The sequence below is a fragment of the Bos javanicus genome, chromosome 16, assembly GCF_032452875.1.
Source record: "Bos javanicus breed banteng chromosome 16, ARS-OSU_banteng_1.0, whole genome shotgun sequence".
Classification (NCBI taxonomy): Eukaryota; Metazoa; Chordata; class Mammalia; order Artiodactyla; family Bovidae; genus Bos; species Bos javanicus.
This window is the reverse complement of record NC_083883.1, coordinates 50067312-50076795: the sequence shown is the minus strand read 5'-3', so window position 1 is coordinate 50076795 and position 9484 is coordinate 50067312.

Genomic DNA, 9484 nt, shown 5'->3' with positions numbered 1-9484 from the left:
CCCGGATGAGCCCCCAAGATGAAAGGTTGTTGTTGAATCACGCGAATACACCGGGATTCTTGGCCCCCGGAGGAGAAGAATTCAATCCGGGGCCAGAGACGAGGCTTGATCGCTTAGAGCTTTTGTGTAGTAAAGTTTTATTAAAGTATAAAGGAGATAGAGAAAGCTTCTGACATAGGCATCAGAAGGGGGCAGAAAGAGTACCCTATATGTGTGTGCTTTAACTCTGTTCTGTGTTGTGATTTTTGATGGCCGTTTTGCTTTGTCTGGCCACCAATCGGTTTAGACCTGCCGGCATTTTGTTAGAACTTGATTTTCTTTCCATATGCCTTGAGACCAGGACTCTCAGGAACACTTATCTAGACCATCTCTAACTCCTGATACTGAGGGAAAAGGAGAAAAAGACTTTAAATTTTTTATTTATTTCAACTGTTTTTTTATAAACTAGTAAATTCTATATTGTAATATCTAATTCATGACTAAACTTAGAAAATGAAGCTAGATCTTGCACTGTGTCTGCCTAAATATGTCTTGGTATGTCTTTGTCTCTGGGTAATATTTTTGAGGTTAATTTGTAAATAAGCTCTATTTATTTGGCTTAAAAAAAGGTAAGTGCTTACAAATCAAATAATTCTAAATTAAACAATAAATTCCAGGTTCATTGAACTGGGAAATATTCAGATTAAATACCTGATATTAATGTTTGTTTGTTGACCTATCTAATATAGACATGTCTTAGAGTAATTAACATTAAGTAGAATATTTTCATTGTACCTAGGTTTAATATAAGTTAAATATTATATCTGTTACAAGTTTATCAATAAGGAAATTACCTTGAGTGAAGAAACATCTAAAAAAATGTAAATGAGATATGAGCTTTTATATAAACTCTATTAAGAATAATTATTCTTTAGAATTATCTGTCTAAAATAGTCTCTCCAGATTGGTGTAACTTAAATTTCTAAGGGTTGTGCCAAGTGTGCTAAGTGTTGGAAGTCTGTTGAATAGTTAGGTTATTTCCAAATAAAATAAGATTTTGAAACATTTACTACTAAACACTAATTTCCTTTTACAGAGAAACTAAAGAGATTTGGGACTATAAATGAATAATGTTTGGTGCCATCCTAAAATGTTCTAAGAAAGCAAGTGTTTTGGAAATTATCACTGGTATTTATGCTCACCAGTCTATAAAATGCTAATATGAAAGTAAGTTCTTGGTTGCTAAAGGAAAGTAGGAAGTGTGTTTTCAGTAAAAAAAAAAAAAAAAAAAGTATGAAAAATTACTAAAAAGAGTTATACATGATCAGGATTTTCTAAAATTGGATTACAATTAGTCAGATAAATGGATTTTGTTAGAAATGACACAGCCATAAGAAAACTGGGGTCCAAGATGGCGGAGCTGACTTTCACTAGATGTTGAGCCTTGGTATTTAGGCCTATTGTGACGTATCAGCAAGCTAAATGATGCACCCATCAACACTGACTAAATCTGACCAAATGTTCTAAACCTTTTTAATTGATCTTTTCAATAAAACTTACTAAATCGAATTCTTTTGAAGTTCTTTTGACCTCTAGCTAACTTTGGGGTGCTTCAGAGGGCCCCTGAAACATCCCAGAGAGAGATATTAAACTGTGTTTATTTGGTTGGTTAAATTACATGAAAAAGATTATCAAATGAGTAATAAATCTGCTCATGTTATGATGTATGGTAAAATTACTAATACAGATATCCTAGAAATTATATGAAGTTCTTAACATTCTGATATGTCCTGGTATTCTAATGGAAAACCTGATGACTTCACAAAAGTTAACAAAAGGACTGAATGAACCAGCGAATATGCTTATAACTTTTATGGTTTCTATCTGAAAAATTACTGGTTTGAATCTTAGGTTTTCAGGGAGTAGGGAAAACCTTCCTCTCAAACTAATTGTGACAATACTTTGGTAAATTTAAACGTTATAAACAAAACAATTATATTTTCTCTCTATCTGACTCCTCCAAAAATTGGAAATTCTTAGGTTTCCAGTAAGTTTATCAAATGAGTTAAGAAGGTTATCTCATGGGTACAAAAATCTCAAGAAATTTTTGAGACCTTAAAAAGGGAAGAATTCACCCAGATTTGTTAGGCAAATCTGTGATAAGCCTTTGGTGTGAGTTTCCCAGCCCTGTTTTATTTTAATAGTTCGGTCTGAGACTCTATAAATGTTTCAGCAAAATAAAAAGTCTATAATCAATTATGGTTATATAAATCATCAGACCCAAATTAGTGAGAACAGACCTATTTTGCAAACAAACTATCCTTAATTTGGTTATATTTGATAAAAATGAGGTTAACTTTTGGGAGAAAAAGATATTTTTCAAAAAATGTTAAATCCCAGTTTGTTAATGGAGGTCTGCATCTAGTAAGACTCATCTTTTAGATCGTTCTTTGCTGTTATGTGATATTAATGTAAAATTTAATTGAATTCTTAAAGAACACCCTAAGTTTGTTTCTGAAGCTTATCTCAGTAATCTATCTTTGGATGAAGATCAGATGCCTCATGACCTGCAACCAGGACTGGAAAAAGACATAATTTAAGGGACTGTCTCCAACCTGGATGGAAGGACTTTTTATTCAGGTACTCTTAACTAGCTCATGCACAAGGAAACTGAAGGGAAATTAACTCTTAGATTAATTCCCACTTCCAAAGGCCCCTACACTGGATTGGTCTATAGAGAAGACAGCTGACCTGATCTCACTTTAAAATGATGCTCAAGCAGGAGAAACTACACTACACTAGGATGAGAAGACAACAACATCAGAGGTAGACAGCTTGCCCAAGATGCTGGACCTGATTCGTATGATCATTTATGTTTTCTTGACTTCTTAGACCTTTGCATATAAATCAAAGGCCTTTTCTATCATAGGCCTGATTCTATGCTAGTTTTAGAAATCAATTCAATTGTTGGGTTTGTGGCCAATTACCTATGTCTAGTTCTGGGTTACCTTGGTAAATTTCTCTACTACAAGACTCTAACTGGTTGGCCCTGAGAAATTTTACTTAAAAAAAAAAATTATAGTCATATTCAGGTCACTGTGATATTACTAGATGGGATCCCCTCACTGGGCCAATTAATAATGCCTGCTCTGACTCTGGCCATAAATTTGAGCTTTTTTCTATTACTCAAGCTCAATCAGAGAAACAAGAAAAGTTTCAGCAAAGGAGGAAAAATCTCCCACAATTATGGGATGGATTTATATAGATAACACCAGGCTATGATAATTTAGGTTTAAAGTCTCCTCTGTGTTGGAAACAATTAAATCATACTAAGGACAATTAGTCTAGTAACACTAGAAAACTGGGCTATGTGCCTTATAGATGGTGCCAATATATAATTTCCCTGGAAGATAAAGATTCTACAGAGCAGACTAAGTCAGATGACCTGAGATATACGGCTACATCTAATAGAAGCTCTTAACTTAAGTCTTACTTGTGACTTTAATAATACTGCTGGCTATGTTATTTGTATTTCACCTGTTTTACAAAATTGCTGTTTCTTACACTGTCAAATGTGTGTCTGAGGTCTCTAATAGAATAATGCTATGCTATGCTATGCTAAGTCACTTCAGTCATGTCCGACTCTGTGTGACCCCATAGACAGCAGCCCACCAGGCTCCCCTGTCCCTGGGATTCTCCAGGCAAGAACACTGGAGTGAGTTGCCATTTCCTTCTCCACTACATGAAAGTGAAAAGCGAAAGTGAAGTCTCTCAGTCGTGTCCGACTCTCAGTGACCCCATGGACTGCAGCCTACCAGGCTCCTCGGTCCATGGGATTTTCCAGGCAAGAGTACTGGAGTGGGGTGCCATTGCCTTACGAGACAGATGATGGTAACAGTGTAACTCTAGATATGAGAAGCAACAAGAGGGAATATTTTCCTGGACCAAGAGGCTAGTATGACAGGTGGTCCAGAGAATTTTGGATGCTGTTTTATGGCCTAGTCCAGTAACAGCACATTGAGTGGCCTGTCAACAAAATCTTTGCCAAACCTGAGAATGGACATTCTCAGCACCATGGGATAAAATGGTCTTGAAATGTCCCCCTCAAAATCATGGTCAAGTTTATGAGCAAAAAGGGGCTCTGCCAACTGAAGACTGACACTTGCCATCTACATCTACAAAGATTAAATCGTGGCTGCTGCAACTGCTGGCTTTCAACGCCCCTGAAAGGAGTTCAGGGTGAAAACCAGGAATGAGGCACTCTGTGCTCTGGGAAAAACTGGCAGAACAGGCTTTCAGATAGTTAAATCTTTTCAGGAGAAGATTTTATGAATCCCAATTCTTGCATCTTCTTATACCTAGAGAAACACTGACGTCATTAACGGTGAAACCTGCTTTGGCTATTAAGGAAAAGTTTACAATTAAAAGTCAAAATAGAGTAGCTATGATTCAGATATCCTGGGAAATAAGTAGGTGATGCTATGGGTGTACTTTCAGGTTAGACCTTGTGTTGATAAACACTTGAGTTTCCTGAGTCATGTCAGGCTCGGATGCCACCATTCTCAAAACAATGTCTGCTGGAAGCTAGTAACTGCAACCTTCAGTTCAGTTCAGTTCAGTCGCTCAGTCGTGTCCGACACTTTGTGACCCCATGAATCGCAGCACGCCAGGCCTCCCTGTCCATCACCAACTCCCAGAGTTCACTCAGACCCACGTCCATCGAGTCAGTGATGCCATCCAGCCATCTCATCCTCTGTCATCCCCTTCTCCTCCTGCCCCCAATCCCTCCCAGCATCAGAGTCTTTTCCAATGAGTCAACTCTTCGCATGAGGTAGCCAAAGTACTGGAGTTTCAGCTTTAGCATCATTCCTTCCAAAGAAATCCCAGGGCAGATCTCCTTCAGAATGGATTGGTTGGATCTCCTTGCAGTCCAGGGGACTCTCAAGAGTCTTCTCCAACACCACAGTTCAAAATCATCAATTCTTTGGCACTCAGCCTTCTTCACAGTCCAACTCTCACATCCATACATGACCACTGGAAAAACCATAGCCTTGACTAGACAGACCTTTGTTGGCAAAGTAATGTCTCTGCTTTTGAATATGCTATCTAGGTTGGTCATAACTTTCTTTTCAAGGAGCAAGTGTCTTCTAATTTCATGGCTGCAGTCACCATCTGCAGTGATTTTGGAGCCCCCCAAAAATAAAGTCTGACACTGTTTCCACTGTTTCCCCATCTATTTCCCATGAAGTGATGGGACCGGATGCCATGATCTTTGTTTTCTGAATGTTGAGTTTTAAGCTAACTTTTTCACTCTCCTCTTTTACCTTCATCAAGAGGCTTTTTAGCTCCTCTTCACTTTCTGCCATAAGGGTGGTGTCATCGGCATATCTGAGGTTATTGATATTTCTCCTGGCAATCTTGATTCCAGCTTGTGCTTCTTCCAGCCCAGCGTTTCTCATGATGTACTCTGCATATAAGTTAAATAAGCAGGGTGACAATATACAGCCTTCATGTACTCCTTTTCTTATTTGGAACCAGTCTGTTGTTCCATGTCCAGTTCTAACTGTTGCTTCCTGACCTGCATACAGATTTCTCAAGAGGCTGGTCAGGTGGTCTGGTATTCCCATCTCTTTCAGAATTTCCCACAGTTTATTGTGATCCACACAGTCAAAGGCTTTGGCATAGTCAATAAGGCAGAAGTAGATGTTTTTCTGGAACTCTTGCTTTTTCCATGATCCAGCGGATGTTGGCAATTTGATCTCTGGTTCCTCTTCCTTTTCTAAAACCAGCTTGAACATCTGGAAGTTCACGGTTCACGTATTGCTGAAGCCTGGCTTGGAGAATTTTGAGCATTACTTTACTAGCGTGTGAGATGAGTGCAACTGTGCTGTAGTTTGAACATTCTTTGGCATTGCCTTTCTTTGGTATTGGAATGAAAACTCACCTTTTCCAGTCCTGTGGCCACTGCTGAGTTTTCCACATTTGCTGGCATATTGAGTGCAGCACTTTCACAGCATCATCTTTCAGGATTTGAAAGAGCTCCACTGGAATTCCATCACCTCCACTAGCTTTGTTCGTAGTGATGCTTTCTAAGGCCCACTTGACTTACATTCCAGGATGTCTGACTCTAGGTGAGTGAGCACACCATCGTGATTATCTGGGTCATGAAGATCTTTTTTGTACAGTTCTTCTGTGTATTCTTGCCACCTCTTCTTAATATCTTCTGCTTCTGTTAGGTCCATATCATTTCTGTCCTTTATCGAGCCCATCTTTGCATGAAATGTTCCCTTGGGATCTCTAATTTTCTTGAAGAGATCTCTAGTCTTTCCCATTCTGTAGTTTTCCTCTATTTCTTTGCATTGATCGCTGAGGAAGGCTTTCTTATCTCTTCTTGCTATTCTTTGGAACTCTGCATTCAGATGCTTATATCTTTCCTTTTCTCCTTTGCTTTTCACTTGTCTTCTTTTCACAGCTACTTGTAAGGCCTCCCCAGACAGCCATTTTGCTTTTTTGCATTTCTTTTCCATGGGGATGGTCTTGATCCCTGTCTCCTGTACAGTGTCACGAACCTCAGTCCATAGTTCATCAGGCACTCTATCTATCAGATCTAGGCCCTTAAATCTATTTCTCACTTCCGCTGTATAATCATAAGGGATTTGATTTAGGTCATACCTGGATGGTCTAGTGGTTTTCCCTACTTTCATCAATATAAGTCTGAATTTGGCAATAAGGAGTTCATGATCTGAGCCACAGTCAGCTCCCAGTCTTGTTTTTGCTGACTGTATAGAGCTTCTCCATCTTTGGCTGCAAAGACTATAATCAATCTAATTTTGGTGTTGACCATCTGGTGATGTCCATGTGTAGAGTCTTCTCTTGTGTTGTTGGAAGAGGGTGTTTGCTATGACCAGTGCATTTTCTTGGCAAAACTCTATTAGTCTTTGCCCTGCTTCATTCCATATTCCAAGGCCAAATTTGCCTGTTACTCCAGGTGTTTCTTGACTTCCTATTTTTGCATTCCAGTCCCCTATAATGAAAAGGATATCTTTTTTGGGTGTTAGTTCTAAAAGGTCTTGTAGGTCTTCATAGAACCGTTCAACTTCAGCTTCTTCAGCGTTACTGGTTGGGGCATAGACTTGGATTACTGTGATATTGAATGGTTTGCTTTGGAAATGAACAGAAATCATTCTGTTGTTTTTGAGATTGCATCCAAGTACTGCATTTTGGACTCTTTTGTTGACCATGATGGCTACTCCATTTCTTCTGAGGGATTCCTGCCCGCAGTAGTAGATATAATGGTCATCTGAGTTAAATTCACGCAACCTTATTTTTATAAAACTAGGCAACTGACTACCTGGCTAAAAGTCTCCCTGAAGTGCCAGGTCCAGACTGGGTTTCAGGCCTATTCTTCCAAAAAGAAATGAGATTTATTTTGTCTACTAAATCCCAGTTATCACTCCTCCAACTACTTCTAATTGGGTCTGTTACAGCAAAATGGCAGACCAAGGGATTGAAATTTTAATCATACAAGACTCAGATCTAGAACTTGGAACTCAGAAATAGTTCCAATTCAGTGTCTATACTCCAAGCTGAGGCAGTCCTATGCTCCATTTTGACAAGAAGTTATCACAGTCATAGCTGCCTAGTTCCCTAAATTAAAACTGAGTAGAACTCTGTGGGGCTCTGGAGTAGAGATCTGTTCTGTGTTCTCCATTTCTTGTCTGTAGGATATAGGCTTCATTCAGCCTCCTTGACATTCCCTGAGTTCCAAAGGGTGGATTCAAACAATTGCTAATCAGGGAAGGGAGGGGATACAGAAACAGGAGAAACAATCAAAGGTTGGTACTGCCTCCAGACAGAGTCCTGGTTCTTACTCAAAGAAATATGCATAACAGTCTTTAAGCCCCCACCCAGGTGGAGGGTGGTAACTTCAGACTGAACACAAGATTTCTGGAGCACAGCTCTATTGCCTCACCACCAACCAATCAAAAAGGGTCACAAACCCTGTAACCCTCAACCCAAATGTTGCCTTTTGTTTCTGGGGACCAGAGATGACCATCCTGTTAGGTCTCCTGTTTGGCCCCTGTCTGTTTCATCTCTGAGAGGGGCCAACAGTTTCAAACTAAATTGCTGTTATTACAAGGGTGAATGCTGGTTCCTGGCAAAAAATACCTTGACTTAGATCTGGTAGAGAGAAACTTCTGCTCTGCTAGGCAGGCCTATGTCCATGCATAGCAGGAAGAAGTTACAGAAGGAAGAGACCTCTGCCCCAATTCCCAAGAAGTATCTTGAGTATGAAGTCTCTCAGGGGAAAATTGTTAGGAGAAGCACACTGATTGAAACCGCCCACCTTGGCCAGGCACCATAGTAACCATTTGCATGAGTTGTTTTATGACAGGAGATCCTGATAAGGAATATGGAACTAATAAGCCACCATCAACCAGAAGAGTTCAGGAAAGGTTGAAAGGAGACACTGCATGTCCGTCCACTTCCCAGAATCCCTCTCGCTAGCATCCATCTTGGCTGAGTGATGCGTGCGCCACCAGGAAAGACTGAATTAGAATGATTGGCCAAAGACTATCCAGAAACTAATCCCATCACAATAAAACCCTAGACTGCTAGCCACGCAGCAGAGCAGTTCTCCTGGGTTCCCTTACCTTACTGTTCTCCAACCAGGTGCCCTTTCCCAATAAAATCTCTTGCTTTGTCAGCACATGTGTCTCCTTGGACAATTCATTTCTGAGTGTTAGACAAGAGCCCAGTTTCAGGCCCTGGAAGGGGTCCGCCTTTTACAATATTACAACACAATATTGTAAAACAATTGGCCTCCAATTAAAATAAATTAAGTTTTAAAAAAGGAAAAAGGTGAAAATTCTGGCAAAAACAATAAAATCTGGATTTTAGATTAAAAAAAAAAATAGAATCTGCTTGCAATGCAAGAGACACTGGAGACCTGGGTTCAACCCCCGAGTCAGGAAGATCTCTTGGAGAAAGAAATAGCAACCCATCCCAGTATTCTTGAGAAAATCCCATGTACAGAGGAGTCTGGCGGGCTACAGTCCATGAGGTCACAAAGAGTCAGACAGGACTGAGCACACACACACATAAAGAAAGCATTAACATAACCATCTGGGAATGACCGATATTTGATTTTCTTACATTTGTTTCATGATTCAGGATTACCCTTGTACTGTCTGTATCTCTACTGACATGGGACAGGCACCAAAGCCTTTGCAGTATTGCCCCTCATGCTCTCATTGACACATTTGTTTCCATAGGTGCCTCCAGGATGGCACACGGGCCCCTGATGGTTCTCAGAGCCTCTGATTCCAAGAGGGACCCTCTCCTTTCAGACTCAAGATAACAGTCAGGAGAGGGAACCAAGATGGCAGATTCAACTGTCTGTGAAACGCAGAACCCAGAGCTTCATGTCTAGACGTGTCCCTCGCATGGACTGGAGAAAGAGCAGCAACACGTGACACTGAAACAGGCAGGAGACTTCAACTCA